General features: G+C 40.6%; 1 protein-coding gene and 1 long non-coding RNA gene across 6 annotated transcripts in view; one reads left to right on the forward strand and one right to left on the reverse strand.

Annotated features, from left to right (window-relative positions):
* The window catches only part of LOC108403483 (uncharacterized), a 288767-nt gene that overhangs the window by 230961 nt on the left and 37423 nt on the right, over positions 1 to 20383 (forward strand). The window contains exon 1 of one of the 4 annotated variants that reach the window (XR_001854697.3): positions 4753 to 4993. The exons of the other annotated variants lie outside the window; for them this stretch is intronic. This is a non-coding gene — a long non-coding RNA (uncharacterized lncRNA). Of the gene's footprint in view, positions 1 to 4752; positions 4994 to 20383 lie in introns of those variants that run through there. 4 annotated transcript variants of the gene reach the window in all.
* LOC118971520 (uncharacterized) overlaps positions 5002 to 20383 on the reverse strand; it is a 304795-nt gene continuing 289413 nt past the window's right edge. For both annotated transcript variants that reach the window (XR_012133132.1, XR_012133133.1), the window contains one exon: positions 5002 to 7954. The gene's annotated coding sequence lies outside the window, so the exon portion shown is untranslated. The remainder of the gene's footprint in view (positions 7955 to 20383) is intronic.

The following is a 20383-nucleotide window of genomic DNA, read 5'->3' on the forward strand; positions in this document are numbered from 1 at the left end:
GATAATAGACAGATAGATGATAGATAGATAGAGGTAAATGATAGATTTTTAACTCGGTGACTGCTGACAGAATTCTATCTTCAACTGCTGTGACAATATAATTAGGAAAAGAGAGTGAAGTTCAAGAATCATGGTTAGTCCTGAAGCATAACAATTATGGTAATAACCAGAGATTCATCTAAAGGTTGAGCAATGGGGAAAGGCACAGAAGATCTGAATCTGCCACAGAAATAGCTGGTTTTACCTGGCACCAGTTTGTGTCTGATGGTGTCTGTCAGCCTTGGAGAGGGTTGACAATGACCAGTGGATTTTAATCAGCATCCATTTAATATTACTTTCAGGGAAAAAAAAACTAGTTTGGGTTTGTCTTTTTTATGGATGTTTCCCAATCTGAGTTAAATCATTTTAGGTGCTATATGTGGATGGTGTGTAACTACAGTGGTTCCTTTTTAGTAAATTATCTCTGAAGTGCAAACTATACGCCAAAGAACTCTACCTCTGTACTTTATTTAATGAATCATACCTGAATCTTCTTTGAAAGTCTTGCAGAAAAATTCAGCCCATAGCAACAAAAACCCCTGGAGATATGCCTGTGGAATTGGCCCACATTTCAAGAAATGAAAGTGATATTTACAGGAGGAGAGTGACAAAGGGCCTTTAATAAGACAATAAGAGTTTGATTCTCCATCCAGTTAAAAGCACAAAGAAGCACACTGAATTTTAGCATCTTTTAAAAAATGCTAAATATTTCTCCCCTTTGTCAGATTCTGGCTTCTTCTATAATGGAAGCCATCAGTATTATTTGGTCGAAAATTGTATTTGTGATGATAAATGTCTTTACAGATGCCTAACATTTCTCAGCTTCTCTCAGGTCACTAATCCATCTCTGTATATTGCTTCATATGATTTTAAAATATAGTTAAATGTGATGTTGATATGTCCTAGTTCGACGATCTTGTATTTGATCTATGCAATGTCACTTCTCTGGAACTGATTATAAATTAGTCATACATGCCTTTTCTGGAGTCACAGAAACTTTGAAATGCTCATATTTGATTATGGGTAAGTGACAGGTTATATTTCATTAACTCTACTGATTAGTAAAAGAAATCCTCCCTATTTCTCTCCTTTGTATGGGCAGAGATTCTCAAAATTGGCCCAAAATGTGAGCACAATCTTCAGCCTACATTTCCATGTGGAGCAATGATGTAAGTAGACACACATAAGAAAACCCCAAACCCCCGGCCCTGCCCACACACAGAGCACCTCTGAGAAGCCCACATACGGTGCCATAAGAGCGCCCCCAAAGGGACTTCATAGTGCACAGCTGTGACAGACAATAAGCTCTCTACACTGGGAGGGAGGTACTGCAGGTGCTACTCAACCTAGAATTTGTTCTGTCCCTTAACAAAATGTAGGAACTTTAAACCACCAACACACACACACACACACACACACACACACACACACACACACACACACACACACACACACACACACAGCAAGACACTGATAACACCACTCGGGATAAGTCAGAGAAAGTCCAGTGCAGGAATGGGGAGCTATTTCTGGTGTAACTGGTGGTTACAGTTGGCTTGTTATGGAGCATGTGTTGCAAAAGGACCAACCTTCTCCTGTTCTTGTACAAAAGAATGGTATGAATTGAACTTGGGAGTAACAGCCGAAGCCCTCTATGAAAAGCATGTAGTTTGAACAACTATCAAAGGAGGGAACACTGTTAAATCTAATTGAAATGAAGTACCCATTTTGAAACAGAGAAGTATGGTAAATGGAATGTGCTGGGATGAGGATCAGTAAATTTGGAGAAACATGGATGATGTGGAAAGATGAGGACAAAATGAGACAAAGTCAGGGGCATTTCTATCAGTTCTTGGGAAGAGGGAAGCAGAGTTAGCATTAAAGCCATATTATGCATTATATGCATTTGCTAGGTTAGTCATATGGAGCATAGCATATAGCTCATACCATAGAGAGGGCTCAGTCATTCTCAGCAAATCCTCTGACTGTTCCCAGTGGAAGATCCACAACTGACTACAGTCAAAGTTCTGGTTCCCAAGGAAGGTCAATCACAGTGCTAAACATAGCTAGCCTGTTTCCTGCTTGTGGCTGACACACTAGTTCATAGCCCATAATAGCACCTGGATAGGAAGAAAGAGGTAGAGATGGTTGGCTCCCCTGGCTATAGGAGAGGTTTTGAATAGGTGTGCTCCCATGAGTAACTGGTAAGATGATGGTCAACACTGAAGAAGTGCTGACACAGTTCATTCAAATAAATGTCATTGTTTCAACTATCTGACCAGAAAAATTATAAACCCAGTGGAAATAAGACATGAAGGAAGCTGTAGGAAGAAAAGAAAGGAGGAGAGGAGCTTTTGGAAAAATTTACCAAGATGTGAGCACTAATAACATTTTTATTAAGAAATAGTAGAATTGGTCCAGCTTGAGTTATTATACCAAAAAATTGCTAGGTCATCCATGTTAGGCTTTCAAAAACGTGAAATCAGGAGAGGGAGGCAAACAAAACAACAAAATAACCTCCCAGTCCCTTCAGTTCCAGAGAAAAGGTTGCATGTCACACAAACTCTGTGAGGCCATAGGCTTTACACAGCTGATCTTTTGTGTTGGAACTAAAGGTATTGCCTAACTGTGCAATCTTCCAAAATGCCATCTGGAATATCTATCTCTCTCTTGTATTTGTCTTGATTTATGTTATACTTTTGTTTCCACAATTTTGGGAAAAAAATTATTCCAAAATCATACTAAAAAAAAAAAAAAACCCCAGTAGGAAGCACAGGCTTGGAGTCTGTAGTGGGCTCTGAAGGCCTTCTTTCACCTGCCCTGTGCATCCATCTCCTGCTGGCTTTACTGCTAAGTGCTCCTCCCTAAGAGGGCTGCTGTGGGGAGAGGGAAGTGCCTGGGTCAGCCACTGATTGACTGATGCAAGAGTACAAAGTCTTAGATCCTTTGCCTCAAAGCAAAATCTAAATCTGAAGCTTCACCTAAAATTGCTCCCTGGCTTGGTTACTTGCCCATACTGATCCTCCCTTATGCCTGTGAAGACTTTCCTCTTAATCACTTGCACTCAAATCCTTGGCTCAGGGGCTACTTCTGCGCAAAACTATCTCAAACAGAATCAGGAGGCCCTGATTTGAAACCTGGTTAGAGTTACCAGCTGTGAAATCTTCAAACTTGCTATTTAACCTCTAGGCACATCTAAGGTTTCCTCCTCTGAAAATTGATATCTCTTCTTAGTTTGCCGAGCTTTTGTGAAGATGAAAGGAGGTCATATATGTGAAGCACTTAACATGGGCCCTAGTGTGCAGCAGGCACTCAGCAAATGCTGGTGGAATGTGCTCATTTACTGGCAAGTCTTGGCTTCCACTATTTTAAAATCGACAGTGTTATTTTTAGTTTTCCCCTTGTTTCTCACCAGCTGGCATGCTATGTTCATATTTGTTGCACAGAATTTGTATATCATTTTCTTGGGTTACTCGGCTCTTGTTCCCTTGTTTTCTCATTGCACTTAGCAGATTTGAATAGGAGACAATATTCTATAGTCACAAGCCAGAGGCTTTGAACCCTATGGGGGCTGGATTATATAAATGGCTGTCATCACTCAGCTTATGCTGAACCATAAAATTAGTGGACAAATGAGCTAAATAAACCCAGAAGTTCCTTTTGTCTGAACAAAGTGATGACTATGTCTCCTTATGCAAAATTCAATGAAAATGTGGACAATGATCTGGGAAATGCAGGACCAGGAAAAGCTACAGGGCTGAATTTCTCTTTAATTTTCTCTAATTCATTACTTGTGTTTACTGTGCTTTTAAGAAATATTTGTATAATACAGTCCTTGATACTCTGAGACCCTTTGTTCTGGGGAATAGCAAAAAATTCTCCTTTATTTCTGGACTTGGCTTGTGTTCTGAGCTTAGAGCCCAGAGAGCTGAAATATACTTTGTGAAATTTCTTCAGGGAAAATTAGGGATTCATTTTCCACTCTTTGAGGAGATAAATCTAACATAAAATATGGACATCTGAACAACACTCAGTGGTTTGTAATCCTTTAGCAAGCTGACCAGGTTAATTTGCATAATTATCTTTCCCTTTATTTCCAGAATAGCTAGAGACAAAAATCAAAAGAAATAATTATTTAACATTCTCAGATCATAAAATTAAGAAAGGCTTAAGACATCCTAGCAGCATTGAAATGGCACAGTCCTTGAAGTAATAGTGCGTTTTGAATATGGGTTTTTAAACTGTGTAGGGGTTAGATGGAAATTGATTTTTCAATTCTATTATAAACACTCTTCCCTTTATGAATTATATTAGCTTGTATTATTCAAATGTTATTTTTATTTACCTTCAGCTCTCGACAAAGAACATAGAAAAGGAAAGGTTTATGAGCATAAAATTATATTTAAACTGTGATACAAACATGTTCCCCTTCAAAAAGATAAAAACTTTAAATTTCAAAATAAAATTATCAGAAGGCCAAATTACAATGGCTAAGTGGTCTTGACTTTCCTGATGGGATTCAAAACAAATTTTAGAAGATAAGCATTTAAGAATTGGCCACTGTTTTTCTGGCTGACTTCAATCCTTCACACAACACACAATTGATGAGACATGTGATTTGACTGTTTCCTCAACTGTCTAGGCAAATTTCTAAATATTTTCATGGGAACGGAAGTAGCCCAGTATGATGTGAGTTCTGTCCGTCTGATCTCACCCTTGGGCGTTGACCATCCTAGACTTCCTTTCATCTTACAGACAGGCAGCAGAGCTGAGTGACCACATAAGGGGCTTGTGACATTGTCGGCAGTCAAGGTGGACAGTGTGAATGAGGGAGAGGACTTTTTTTCAAGCTGTGAAATGTCCAGAGAGCAATTCAGGAATTGAAGACCTCTTAGGCGAACCGTTGTTACTGCCATTTTTATTGGAACCAGAGAGAAATGATCACAAGGTCATGGTGAGTGAAACCTGGGGATTGTCTCTCCTTTCATGTGGTTTAGTTTGGTGCAGTGAGGATGATACTGTTTTGTAGAAAGGGCATGGTCTTCAGAATTCAAACAGACCAGAGTACAAATTGTATCTTTGTCTGTTCCCAGTTGTATGACTGTGAGCAAATTACTTGTATTCTCTGAGGGTTCTATAAAGGTTACATAAGAAACACATGAAGTGCTTAGCAGAGTAATAAGTGTTTTAGACTCAACAGATACACACACTGAAGTAGTTGATTTTCTTTTCCTAGCTGGGTTTATTGGATGAACTTTTCAATATTACTATGGAAAATGAAGAAGTCATCCAGAATCAAGTTATGAATCTTTCTCATTTTAACTTCTTCAGATGTAAATAAGCAGACCACAGCCATATTAGGTGCTTTCACACACATAACCTTAAACTTGGAAGGAGATGATGATGACAATGTTTAATATAGTAATAACTGTTAAATGTATTGAGAACAAATTCTGCCACACACTAAGCACATATCCCATGGTGTTTTCTCTTCATTCTAAACATCACACACATGCACATGCACATGCACACACATGCCTTAAGAAATACATGCTATTATTATATCCAATTTAAGGACAAGAAATTTGAGGATCAGAGAGGTCAAGCAACTTCCCCAAGATGATACATTTAGAAAGTGTCAGAACAGGGATTCAAATAGAACTTAGTGAATACAGACACTAATCTCTGTTCCAGGAAGCTATGCTGCCCACTCAAGTGTGGGTGGACCACCAGCCTCTTCTGGAGGTTCTGATTATGATCTGGAGCTAGCCAGAGATCAATAGCAAGTTTTCTTAACCATCAGAATTTCCTACCAGTCACGTATGCACTGAACAAAAATGGGTCCACACTATATAGATGACTATAGTATAAATGCAGACTGTTTTACGGCATAGTTTTTATAGGTCAGGAAGCTGCCAACTCAGATCAGCAACTTGGATGGATTTCTTAAGATCAAATGTTTAATTGCCTGATATCATAGTGACTGAAAACTATAGTAATGGGGGTGGGGTGGTAGCAAACCCACGAAGAGGCAATCAATTTCCCTAAGAAAGTGAGGCATGGATCAATAATAGTCTGATTAGTGAAATACAGTAATTTTCAAAATCTCTTGTCTACCCATTATGAAAGAGCTTAGTTTCCCCTTGAAAGAAACATGAACACTTCTGCTTGAAATGGATATTTAAATGTGTATAGGATCCTCATTCATATTTCATTTTTATAGTTGAATTTATCTATAGAGGTCTTATCAGGAATAAAGTTACTGTGAGTTCTGTTAGAAAAGTCTCAAGTATTTCCACACCCCTTCATGGTACATGGTCAACCAAATGAAGATCATTGTGCAATGGAAAGAGCATGTGGGGTAAGGAAATCTGACCTTGTTCTGATCCAAGCTGGCTCTGTGATCTTAGGGAAACCTCTTTCCCTCTTTGGGCATCAATTTTGTCATTTGTCAAAGGAAGAGATGGGTGAATTACATGATTTCCAATGCGCTTTCGATGTTTAATGCTCTGTGGGTCTTAGATATATTTACCAGAATAGTACTTGTCAAAGTAAAAGCTCCTTGAAAGGCCCAAATTGGTATTTCATAGGTGTTATTATTTACAGTGATGACGAGTAGAGACGGAACTGGCCCTTTCTTCTAGGGAGCTGCAGCAGAGTTTATCAAGATAGAGGCTTTCATGTGGACTTAGAACTGTCCAGTATCTGAAACACCAAACAGATGTGGGAAGGCAGAAATCAAGGTGTGGTTGAGGAAGAAATGCTAAGAAAAGAAGGGGGACAAAAAGGAAATAAAAAGGGAGACTTAAAGGGAAGAAGAGGAAGGCAAAGAGAAGGAAAGGATGGAAAGAGAGGAGAGGGGGACAATGGGAGGGAATTTAAGAGATAAAACAGGTGCGGAGGGGGAAGAGGTGGATTCAGCAGGATGGGTCTACAATCAGGGCCCTAGGGACCTTTGGATCTGAAGTGGGATTCCAGGAGGCCAGAGGCAACTGTAGCTCTTGGCTGGACCTCTGAGAGTTAGCCTTACCTCGAAGGTGAGCCCCTGCTTCCTAGTCAAGTCCTGAGAGGCAAAGAACCGACACACAAATAGGCAGTAAGTGAATGTTTATTGAGTGATACAAACATATGCATAAGAGGAATAAATGGTATCATACCCTCAAATTCACTGTAAACTAACAATCAACAAATATTAATGATAATATCCTGTGTATGTGCTGGGGGTTGTCATCCATGACCTCCTTTAAACAGAGGTTGCCACTCTCTTTGCTCCACACACTGTGGGAGAAATGGTCAGAAGGTCAGACTCCCTGCTGTCAACCCACTGCTTTCCTAGTGGTGGCTGCTTCCCAGATTGATTTGCACATTGGCCTATTTTAATTTAGACAGTTTTGCATGCTTGGATTCTAAATTACACAAATACCCTGTATTATTTAAGGCAACTCCAGTGACTGTCACAGATAAATACCCAAACCTCAGTGGGTTACAGTGTAAGAGTATTTCCTTCCCATGCAACAGGCCAGTAGGGGTATTGGGTGGGTACCTTCTGCACAGTGACTGAGGAACCGTAGCTCCTTCCCCTTTATGGCTCCACATCTTCAGCACAAGGTTTCCAAGCACACTGCAGAAGGGGAAAGTGAGGAAAGCAAACCTGCTCCTTAGCCACAACATTCTGAAGCATGTGGAATGAACGTCTCTTCTGCTCACATTACATTGGCAAGAACAAAGCGCATGTCCGTGCTCAGCTGCTGGTGGAGAGGGCACACCTGAGATCATCAGGGAGAAGCATGGCCCCTGGCTGTCAGCTCCTTCCCAGCAATTACCCTGCGGAAGGGGAGCGCGCAGCTCGGTGGACAGCCAGCCATCTCTTCCTTATGCCCTCTTCAGTCAGGAGAATAATGCAGTGATTATAAACCTACCAAAAGATAAACATGGAAAATTGACTTTATGTATGGGGTAACTTTTTTGTATAAAAAAAGATATATTCTAGATTAGAATAAAAAATCTGCATGCATATTTTTATTTTCATTGAAGTATACTTGATACACAATATCCTGTTAGTTTCACATGTACATCATAGCGATTTGATATTTTTATACATTATGAAATGATCAGGATAATTCTAGTCACCATCTCTCACCATAAAAAGTTAAAATATCATGAACTATATTCTGTATGCTGTACATCACATCCCTGTGACTTATTTATTTTATAACTGGAAGCTTGTGACTCTTTTTTAGAACTAAAACATGAGATTTCAAGTAATAACATGTTTTCATCATCACTTGAACACACACACAACACACACATACAAGCAACCATCATTCTATGCTGTAAGTGGGATAGTTTGAGAAATACTTAGATAATTTCTGAAGAAGATAATAATAGTCTCTCTTTTTCTCCTTTTAAATATTTCTTCTCTCCTTTCGATAATGTGGTTTTGCAACAGATTTCAGAAATGGAAGATTTCCTCGTCTTGTCAAAGAGGAAGCTCTGACCTTGGAATACATCCTGTAGTGGATGTTCAATGCTTTATTTGCCCAAATTCAGATGAGTTTCTCATGCAAAAATGTAGGTAGTGGGGAATATATAGGAACATACTTCACTGAACCTCTTACCCCATCCCCAGAGCTTCCTATCATAGGGAGGGCGGTTCTCTCTTCTCCTTTTTTAAAAGTGGACAGGTATCATAGAGGAAGGAGTAAGTTGGCAATCCAAAATCTCATGGTGTTACACATAAATGATTTACAGTCCTAGACTGATTTATCGCCTAGAGGTAGAAGAGAGAATGGGAGGCAAGGGGGGAGATACTATAATACGAAAGGATAGACTTGGAGCAGTGAGCAGGCTGAAGCCTGGGAGTGGTGCCACTGGGGAGGGGACAAGAAGCTGCCTGGTGGAGGTCACATGGAGGCAGGTTAGGGACTGAGGACCCCACGGAGCATCCTTTTCCTTCTCACCAGCTGCAGACAACTGTGGTATTGCCGCCTCCTGCTCAAGAGTGTATGCTGAGTTCCTGCCTCACAAGGCAAGTTTGCTCACCTGTAAAACCTGGAATGGGAAACATTAGTCTTGGAAATAAAATTTACTTGAGAGAGAAAAATGATTTTCAAAGTTCACCTAATTCATCTTTGAATATCACATGAGGAAAAGCTTTGCCAGCAGCTCGTGTTATGTAAGCAAGTAGCGATGCAGGGTGAGGCAACTCCCATCCGACAGAACACAGGTGAAAAACTTTTGAGTTCTAGAGCCTCGGAAGACTTATGCAAACCCTCCACCCTCCTATGCCCCTTTGAGAGAGAGGAAGTGATATGACAAGCCCAGATATGTTGTGGGGTGGAGGTGGGGGCTGAGCCAAGAGTGGGGTGTGGCTCTCTTCCTGAGGGAGAACTACCTCAGAGGACAAATGTGCCCAGTGAGGGGTCCCTGCAGTGGGGCAGGGTGAAGGCTTCAGGACAGAAGGGCCGGGCCTGAGGACTGGTCAGCAGGGAGATGGCCAAGCTCCCAGGGAATGCTGCCTTTGTTGAGAGAAGAGGACGCAAGTTTCACCAGCCACGGACGTCAGATAAGAGCCACTCAGCTGTCAGGGACAAGGACTTCTCCACCAGAGGTCAGTAAGAACGATGGGACAACAGCACTCTTAGTTCCAACGGTTGCCTCTGTCCTACAGAGGACATGCAAGATTTTGTCATTCTTCCAGATTCCATCTTGGAGAGGGAGAAGATTTGGGATGAACAGTTGAAAGTCAAACACAGCCTGGTAGTGAGATGAACCTTGAATCCAAAAGAGATTGAACTAAATAAGAGTAAACTATTTAATCCTAGCAAAGACTGAGATACATTGAATTACTAAGATTGTTTTTCCCACATCTCTAAGCTCCTTTGGAAGGAAATAGTTCAGATTAAAATTATACCCACACACTCATCACCTCTTTTTTATACATCTAAGTATATAAAATTTTCACCCCCAATATCTGTATAACTTACCTCTAGCAGAATGCTTATCACATAGAACATGTTCAGAATATATTTGTTGAATAAAGATTTCAGATATAATGTAGACTACTCTGTTTTCTTAAACCAAAAAACAAGTTAGCAACATCATATTCCATTTCTCTTTACAGAGGTAACTTCTGTAGTCATATGTCTCTGTATATGCATAATGTATTTTTAACTAAAGTTGGAAGCCAAAACTATTTTACAACTGTTTGAAAGCACGATGGCCAAGTTGAAACATTCAATGTGAAATAGAGAATTAAAGTGAAAATAGAGAAACATATCTAGAAATATATTTAGAATGTATTTACAAATATGTATATAAGTAATTGACATACATATTTATAAATTATGTTAAAATATATTTATATAGAAATACCTATAAATGTATAGAAAACATACCTAGAAATATATCTATAAAATAGAGATCCAAATTCCATATATATTTTAATTCTGTAACTATTTTAGGAAAACTGTAAGTTTGTCATATTTTCTGATCCCTTTTCAATTCTGTAACTTATTTGTTACTAAGAATTGGTGAGACCATTTTGAGTCTCTGCATTTGTTCTAAATAAAGGAGAAAAAATTTTAGGTGAAAGAAAGGGGCAGAAGTGAGTTTAATAAGATGAAGTTGGTAGTAACTTTTGTATTTAATATGTTAATTGCAATCAACTGGCTCCTCCCATTTCTTCGCAAAGGAGGAATAATTCCATGCAGTAATAGCTAAAGGCTTTTAATATTTACACAAGAAGCATATAGGCAATATTTTTATAAAGATAAAATAAAAGTTAATAGAAGTTATCTACACCATAAAATAGTCAATAGAAAACTTAATAATACAAACAAAAGCTTTGGCACACACAAAAAAACAAAATAGTAGCTGAAGTTGTCCTTCAAAACAGAGCAATTTAAATAAACTAAGGAAATGACAGCTTTAGCTACAGACTTCTGTCTTGACCCATAAACTTACAAGGACAAGGTTAAATAAAATGAAGCTCACAAAGGGCACATTAATCTTTGGTTGTTAGTTTAGTTGGTGGGTTGGGTTTTACAAAATGTCATTTTCCTCTGGCACCAGGCAGGATCTCAGTCCTACCCCTGCTCATACCGACAGGGAAAAGTGGGTGAGTTTCCAGTTACTGCAACCATGATGTTGCCCAAATTCTTTCATTTTACTGAAGAACTTAATTTTTACTCCCCTAGGTTATCATTAAATCTTCCTGTTCTAACAGTTTACTCTGATTCATATATTATAGTGGACCTTTTCTAAAGAGAAAACTGATTTTCTTTACATATTATTTCAACCTTATTAACTCACTTGAGGGGTAATTTAGATTCTTTCCTCTCTAAAGTGATCCATCAGATCACGAACCATTGGCACTCTACGCTGTCAAGTTATCTGAACCAGGTTAATGATGGGGTGAGCTTGCCAATGTAGAGGTGTCAATTGAGTGCTTGACAACTTTCCTCAATAAACCCCCAAATGATCAATGTGCTATCTGGCTGATAAAATCCATAAAAATATCTTGTCAGTTGTATAACTCCGTTGTGGCCATACAGGCAAGTGAGAAGGATGGAGAGCATAACGTTGCACTCAATGTTCGTCACATCCTACTGCACAGATTTCAGGCAACCATCCAGGCTCCCAGAAGCAACTGCGAACTAAATTCCTGTAAGATCTGTAAGCCTCCAGAAGATGTGTTTTTCCAAAGCTGCCTCACATGCTTCTTTTCTGTTACCACTACATCCCTGTGTTCCTCCACATTCTTGCTATGAAAATAAGAACTTACGGATGAAGTGATAAAGATATGCAACCTCATGAGAACACAATAACATCTGAGGGGCAGATAAAAGAATGGGGGGGTGCTGTTCAATAAAATGTTCTTCAGAAATTATCTCACTTGCAATTTAAGGATCAGAAGTCCTCTCAAAAGTAGTATGATCCACCCAGAAAAGAGAACCCAAATCCCTCAATAATACCTGCTCACCATATGTGCTCAGGTTTGAGTCACTCAAGAACTCACTTTCATGACAGACAATCCAATCTTGATTCCTTCCCCACTGTTAGGAAACTATTCATGAAACCTAGGCATTCCAGGCCTCACCAGCCAAATGAGGGTACAACTGTAGTTACATTAAGCCTATAAAACCCCTGTTCCGAAGACTCGTCATGGGTCTTTTGCTGGGAATATGCTTAGCCAGGAGGAAGGTTGACCTTCCCGAGGCATTTCTGAGTCCCCCAAAGTACTTAACACATCTTATCCGCAAGCTTCCTAAGTTCCTGAAGTTGTGGGTCTTAGATACGGTCATTTTCCCTTTGGAAGTTTGAATAGGCAGTGATGTCTCAACACATAAACCAAACTACTGCAACTGCTTTTGTCATTCCCAGTGTCACCTGGAGTCACTGATGACCTCCTTCTGATCACTAAACCCTGATTCTCTGTGTCTGCAGAGGAAAACTGTGACCTCTTGGGGGTTACCTCTTTCAGAGCCATTGAGATTTTACTGACATAGTTCTGTCTTTCATTCTATCATGTAAGGGTTGGAGGGCTTGGTGCTGTTTTGAAGGATGCCAGGCACTGGGAGAAACCAGCAAGAACCTGTTACCAGCATAATAACCGCAAGGGTGTCTGTAAGTGCTGCGGAAGGCTGTTGATGGGCGTGGTGGAGAGAGAATGGCTGGGAAGCACCAGCACGTCCCCCTGTTACCCTGGTTATGCCAGGAAAATGTTTGCACGAAGTTACAAAGTGTGAAAACTGAAGCTGTTGATTTGTGGAGAAGCTGAATCACAGGAGGAGGATATCCCAAGCCACCCAGGGAGAGCTCAGCCGAGGCTGTGCAGTAGGCTCTGAAAGACAAGGAAGTTTCAGTTCACCTCTGTCTCTGAGGCAGTCTGTTCCCATGCTTGGTTGGACAAATTCCAAACTCTTTTCCCCCAACAGCTCAGGCCACAGATGGACAGTGTGTGCCTGGGGAACCTGACTTTGCGGCAGGCTTCTTTCTGGCACATGCAGCCTGGTCACGGGTCCCTCAGAGGCCAGTTCTCCAGTAACTGACTGGCTAAGCATTTTTTATAACACTTACATTTGTAAGACCAACTATTACATACTTTGGTTGTTCTGTGTGTGATAAACACATTTTACCGTGTATATGTAATCGGAGCACCCTCTGATCCTAGGCCCTTGTGCTCTCTCTGCCCACCTGGGGTGGCCTTTGGCTGTGCATGTGTGTTGTATGTGTGTGTGTGTGTGTGTGTGTGTGTGTGTGTGTGTATGTGTGCACACATGCACACACCTTTCACTCAGCTTTCCTTTTTGGAAAGGATTTCAAATCTCCTCTTCACGTTAATCTCTCTGCAAACTTTCTCCATTTTAGCCAATTTCTCCTTCTGGCTTTTTGAGAGTCTCTTTGTGACTATTCAAGAGATTATAATTGCCTTTAGGAATCTATCATTTTAAAATCTGATCCATCAGTGAGTATTGGTTTGGCACCTACTTAAACCCATCTATGTGGCAGGCCCCAGAGGCAGTGCAGAGCAATAGAAAGCTTAGTCCTTGCTCTTGAGGAGCCTGTGGTCTGCTTGGGTGAAATGTTCAGAACCAACATAAGGAAATACATGATCAAGTATCCAGGCTTATTAGAAACAATGCCTAACACAGCGTTTCAAAAGAAGTAGAGTCTACTGTGGATTTTTGGAATGATCAAAGACATTTCAAGAAAGAGATGAGACTTGAGGGAAAACATTAAAGTTGGCCATGGGTTTGACCAGTACTAGATCATGTGGAAGAATGTGACTTAATGAATGAATTATTAGGGAAATGGGGCATGTGGTGAGGTGCCGTGACCGTCAGTGTGGTGTAGGACAATGAGCACCTGGACCAGGGCGCTGGCACAAGGAGGAGAGGATGAGTGGTCTGGGTCTGGTCCCCTTACACCCACTCTGTGTCCTTCCTCTGCTCTGTCCTGCCCCATTTCTTCATGGGCCCTGTGTCAGCTGGCTTCTGTATCAGTCAGTCATTAGAAGGACAAGCAGGTGATTGTGTAGTAGGAGAAACAAAGAACTCAAGTCATTTTTCCCTCTACTTCCCTGGCTTGGACTTCATGTCAGCAATAGGCATGCCTCTGTTAAGGCTCCAGCGCCTTCCAGGTAAGCCTACCTGGGTTCAGCTTTCTGCCTGGCAGTTCTCATCCCTGGGCTGAAAAACCCCAACTCCTGCCATTGTCTCCCTCTCACCTCTGCTTAGAATTGGTAGCATATTCTTGCTGTTGCTAGTCTAGGAGTGATTTTATTGCTTTTTAGCTTCATCACTGGTGATAGCAGTTCACTCTGTTGAATATTAAATACCTACAGTGCTTTGTTTTCTGGTTAGATCCTGACTTACATAAAGGCTAATAGATGGAGAGAAAACTTTATGAGGAAGGGGCAATAGGACTTGCTGTTTGATTGCACATAGGACCTGAGGACAATGCTTAATAAAATATGACTTCAAGTCTCTGTAATCAGTCATTTTCAGTACCAGAAAACCAACTCAGAAGACTGAGCAGTGAGTCAGAAATGAAGCTTGCTGTGGACTTTTCACCAAGAAGTGGGTGTATGTCTTGGGCAGGTTTTAGACCGTATCTGTGACAGGCCATCAGACCAATCCTTAGAGCAGATATTTTGGAGGGGCGTCATAATTAAGAGTACTATAAATTATTTAAATAATGTAGCAAAAATATCTGGGTTCTCAGTTAACATAAACAAAACCATAGAGTGAAGATGAAGAGAAATGGCGTAAGACACAAGGGAGGAGAAGACACTGAGCAGTGGTAGAGTTAATAACTTCTGTGGCTAAACCGCAGCTCACAGGCCAAATCCACTGGCTGTCTGTTGTAAATATATTCTTATTGGAACAGAGTTACACCGATTCATTTATGCATTGTCGATGGCTGTTTTTGAGCTATCGCAACAAAGCTGAATACCGGCAACAGGTAACCATGTATCTCTGAAAAACTAAAATGTTTACCTCTCATCCTCTACAGAAGTTTGCCAGTCTCAGCTCTACTCACACGTAGCATCCCAGCCCCTCCTGATGAACTCTCAACCTTTCGAAGCAAAATTAATCCCGTTTGCATCTATGCTCTCATGGGTCTTTCCATATACAGCTTTTATTAACCAGTCACACTGTAACTCTAATCCTTGTTGAGATTGTGCCTGCTGTCATCATCTCCCCTCTGGATTGTAGCAACAGCCACCTTGTCCACCCATTTCCACCTAGCCCTGCACAAACTGGCAGAATCATCTCTTAAAATCATGAGTCGACCTATTTCAATGTCCGGTCGCCCCCACCACTAGCAGGTCTTCTCACACTTAGGGTAAGATTCCAGTGCTTTGCCATGGTTTTGCAGTCCCTGCTGACAACTTAGACCCTGTGTCCTACACAGTCTTGCTTCAGCCACACTGGCTTGCCTACCTTGCCTCCAACATGCCAAACTTGTTCTCCTGTCAGGGCTTTAGAGATTGCTGCTCTCCTGCTTGGAAAACTCTCTTCCAGATCCTCACAGCTGGCTGCTTCCTGGTATTCAGATCTCGGCACAGATGTCACCTACTCAGAGAAGCCATTCCTAAAATCCCAGCTAAAGTTCTACCTTCCCTACTCATTCTGCATCAATTCACCTGCTTTATTTTATTCATAACACTCACGGCCATCTGAAATTATCTTCTTTGTTTACATAAAGTAGGGACTTTGTCTCGGGTTCACTCTTGCATTCCCAGTGTAGACCAACTCCTGGCACCATGCCCAATATAGATTTATTGAATAAATGAATGAATGGTTGTATAATAAGTATCGTTTATTTGGTCTTTTGCTTCAACCAGACTTCAAGCTCTTAAAAGACCAAAGATCATCCAGTTGTTTGATCCTTCCCTGGAATTTGAATTTAATAAATGTTTCTTGAATAAAAGACAATGAGAATGCATGGGACTATAAAGAATCATTTCGTCCCAGAAATATGCAAACTAAAATTGAGTTAGCTTAAACATTAAGGTGTTCTTAGGAGATGACAGATATTGATAGTATTGAACTTTACAAGTTTTGAAAGATTTCAGATAATGGTCATGGCTTCAGTTTACCTAATTGGCCAATTATTTTTGCCTTCATACTATAACAAATATCTGCAAATATCTTTGGTTTGTTTGATCCAGTATGTGCTCATCCACAGGTAAAGCTTACACATTCTCTCTATTGGTAAGAAAAGACTACAGACCTGGCATCTTCAAAAGTGGTGCATTTCAGACCAATCATGGAGTTAGATATCTGACAGTCTTGCAGTGAAGCAAAATGTGAAGAGAGTGTATTTCTCTCTAAGTTCTGTTTTTAATGACACTAATCATGTGTGCTTGTGTTAGTTCAGGTTTGGTTCAAGATGAAAAAGGAATAAAGGAGACAGCTGAATGTCATTCTCTTTTTTCTTTCTAAGGCAATTTACCCCCTGAAGAAAGAGGAAAATCACTATTTGCAGGTGCAAATTCATTTAGAGTCAGCTATCCAAAATCCAAGCATTGTAAGTGAAGGCACTATGCCTCAAGGTTCAAATTCTACCTATTGAAACTAATTACTAGTGAATGAAGAAATTGGTCCTAATTCCATAGAAGACAGAGCCTTATAAAGCCTACTTTATATCTACTCATATGCACATGTGCCAGATGTGACGCAGTCTCGTGCCAGCATGCTTACAGTGGGAGAATGGTTAGATGTGTCATCTGGGTAGGCAGCTGTCAGGCCTGGCAGGGTGCAGTGACTTCTTGGGGTCATAGCATTCTGGCATCTACTCCTCAGCTTTGCAGATCCAGAAAATGGAATGTGTCAGTGTGCTTGTAGTTGATTAATCCCTGGGAATTTATAAGAGACTGATGTACAGAGCAGAGTGCCAATTTAGCAATTTACACTAAGAAATATAACCACCAAGTGGTTCAGAATGTTTATGTCAGCAGGAGAATTCAGCCTCCTAACGACATGAGGAGGTAAATCACAATCAGAAGCTTGCTGGGTGAGCATGGACTTGGAGCAGGAGGAGGAATCTGGATGACCTTAATAACTGTCATTAAATGCCAGACCTGACACATCCACCTCCAAATTGAGATTTACCTGCCAGGAAGGCAGGACACTTGGATTCTCTGGTCAGTGCTGGAACCATATCAACAGTTTTTATTCACTGGCCTTCCTTTTTCTAGATTCCTTGTTGGACATCCACACATTCTCTATTCACGTACATTAATGCAAATTAATTTACATTCAGTGAGTCCTGAATATTTACATCAAATGAGTCTTCATCAATATTGGTAATCAGCTATTATTTATTGAGTAGTAATAAGTGCTAACAATTCTACAGTCAATTCTGTTTAAATGCTTATTTTGAAAACACAAACTTGTTCTAAAATGACTGATATGCTAGGGAACAATTTGAACATAACATGAATTTAGTTTGCTTGTGCACAAATTTGTCTGCAAGAAACACTAGGCAAAAAAAAAAAAAAAAACTTCACTCAGTTGAAACAAACGGCTTAGGAATACACAGAGTGCATACATGCACATACTTCAAATACCTGCCCATGGCCTCAGTTCCCTGGGTTAGGAGACAACTCATCCATATCCATTGTCCCAGTTTCTCATTCAGTTTCAGAAAACCCCCATCCATATCTACAATAACTCACAAACTGCAACCTTTCTGACATCCAGTTCCATAAGCAAATTCCAGGTCTTTTCCCCATAAAAGGCCACATTTATTGCAGTATTTATGTGTTTCTTAACCATTTATCATGTAAATTGCACTACCACTTTCATTAGGATCCTATTCTTCTTTTTAATGTGCGTCACCTGATGTTTTAGTGTCATGCCTCTAAACTCATTTCTCCCCTAGGCCTTGTGGTTTTTATTGTGTAATTTTGCACAGCACAGTGTTTTTTAGGAATGCATGTGTTGTGCTTTGGCAGAAATGACTATACCTTATTATCTTATTTAGTTCTTGCAAAAACTATCATTTTTCATATGAGGATACTGAGATTTGAGGAGTAATTTACCCAAGAACAATAGCTGGTGAGAAGTTGAACAAAGATTCTGGCTATCTATTCTAACATACTATGCAAGCCTTGGGTTCCCGATTTGGTATTTTAAGGTGGTTTTCACCCAGATCTAATAGTCACTGTCACATTCTTAGAGGCGGTATGGAGCTCTATGCCCCCAGTTCAGATCCTGCTCTGACATTTACAAGCTGTGTAACAACTGGCAAGTTATATCATGTGGCCCTATTGTAGCAAAGTGGACCCAAGAGTCTCTCCTTTTGTCCTTACCTTTACAATACGATTTACCATCAAGAGACAGATTATATTTTCCTTGCCTCTTGACTCTGGGCTGGCCTTGCCACCTACTCTAATGAACAAAATATGACAGAGGTGACACTGTACAGTTCCAAGGTTAGGCCTCAGGAACCCTTGACTGCTTTACTCATTCTCCTAGAATGCAGCCACCAGCATGTGAACCAGCCCAGACTAGCCTGCTGGGCCAGGAGAGATCGCATGACTCAGTCACCCCAGTCTCCCCAGGTGACAATGAGTCAATGGCCAGAAACGTAAGTGAGGCCATCATAGACTCACCAGCTCCCAGTGAGCCAACGGCTAATGCATGAGTGAGGCCAGCCCAGATCAGCGGGATCATTATTTTATACTACTAGATTTGGGGGTTATCTTTTACACAGAAATCAGCCACTTGATGCATTTATCTTCTCTGTACATCAACTGTTCGATACGTAAAATGGGAAGAATAATAGAGCTGTGAGGACTGAGTGAATTACTTATATTTAGAATAATACTTTTGGTTCTCAGCTCTGTTCTGGTTGTCTGGTATAACAGAAGTGATGGCATAAAACAACAATCATTTGTTGTCATTACTATTATTTCTCAAGGTTCTGAGGGTTGACTGGGCTCAGCCAGGTGGACCATGCTTGGGCTCTCACACAGCTGCAGGACAGTGACGAGGGGTGGATCACCTTGAAGGCTTCTTCACTCACAAGGTACCCGGGCTAGAAGATGCAAAAGTTAGGGACTGGACCACATCATTCTCATAGCAGCCCAGCTTAGTAACAATAGTATATCCATATTTTTTTTAATTACTTGAAGACTTAGTTTTTTAGACAGTTACAGGTTCACAGCAAAATCGAGAGGAAAGTACAGAGATTTCCCATATGCCCCCTGCTCCCACACATGCATGGCCTCCCCTGTTATCAACATCCCCCACCAGAGTGGTCCATTTATTGCAACTGATGAACCCACTCTACATATCAGAATACCCATATTTAGCAGGAGGAAATCCTGCCTCAGAGAGATTAAATAATTTGCTGAAAGTCACAAAACTGGTAATTCTCAGAGCTTTCACTCCACCCAGGATGTTCTGAGCCGACAGCCTATAATTTGAACCAGTGTGGAACACTACTAAGCTTCCTCATCACGTGTAGGCCTCACTATCATCACATTTACTGGGCACAATAACCCCTGAGTTGGGAGATAACCAACCACCTCCACCTCCCATATATCACTAATGTACACACATACATAGGCAATCAAGCCTGTTTTTCCAGGCCCTCCACAAACACCCATTTATATGCCACTGTTACAAAAATTGTTAGTTTATTGGAAAGATGAAGAGGAAAGCTGTGAGAAGTCAAAATTGAGAATTCTTTCTCTGTGTAACAGAAAACTCACGTATCTCCTAGCTGCATTGTCTAATTCTTTTTGTACTCTCAGCCCAAGCTTATGCCCTTTGAGTATGATAGAGTGTAGGAAAACAACCACAAGGGGGTCAAAATCGCAAAAGTTTTGGCTTATTGCAGACAGAGAAGCATCAGACAGTGGGACAGCAAAGAATTTAGAGACAGAGGAAATAGAAGAGGCAGGGCAATGGTAAAAAGAGGCAGGCTGGTGCAGATCAAATAATAACAAGTATGACTCCTTATATTTATATCATACTAGCATTTTAAAAATCAGGCCTACATGTATTTCACCAAATCTTAACAGTAAAACAAAAAAATGAGGAGGTATGTATTATTTTATTCAAAGTCCATTAATGGAAGAAATGAAACACTTTCCCATAGACACACAGAGGGGAGCAACCGAGCTGGGTCTCTGACTCAGGTATCGAGTCCTAGTCCTGAACTGCCTGCACCCACAGGGTGGGCTTGGCGTCACTCCCTCCAGTCTTGTTGGGTATGCCATTAATTTCTTTCTGCTTGAGTTTCCATGTCTTTAGGTTTTGTGGGGGTTGTTTCCACATAGCTTCTAAGGTCCTTCTCTGTCTGATAGTGTGTGTGTCATGGT

This window comes from Manis javanica, chromosome 7 (genome assembly GCF_040802235.1).
Source record: "Manis javanica isolate MJ-LG chromosome 7, MJ_LKY, whole genome shotgun sequence".
NCBI lineage: Eukaryota > Metazoa > Chordata > Mammalia > Pholidota > Manidae > Manis > Manis javanica.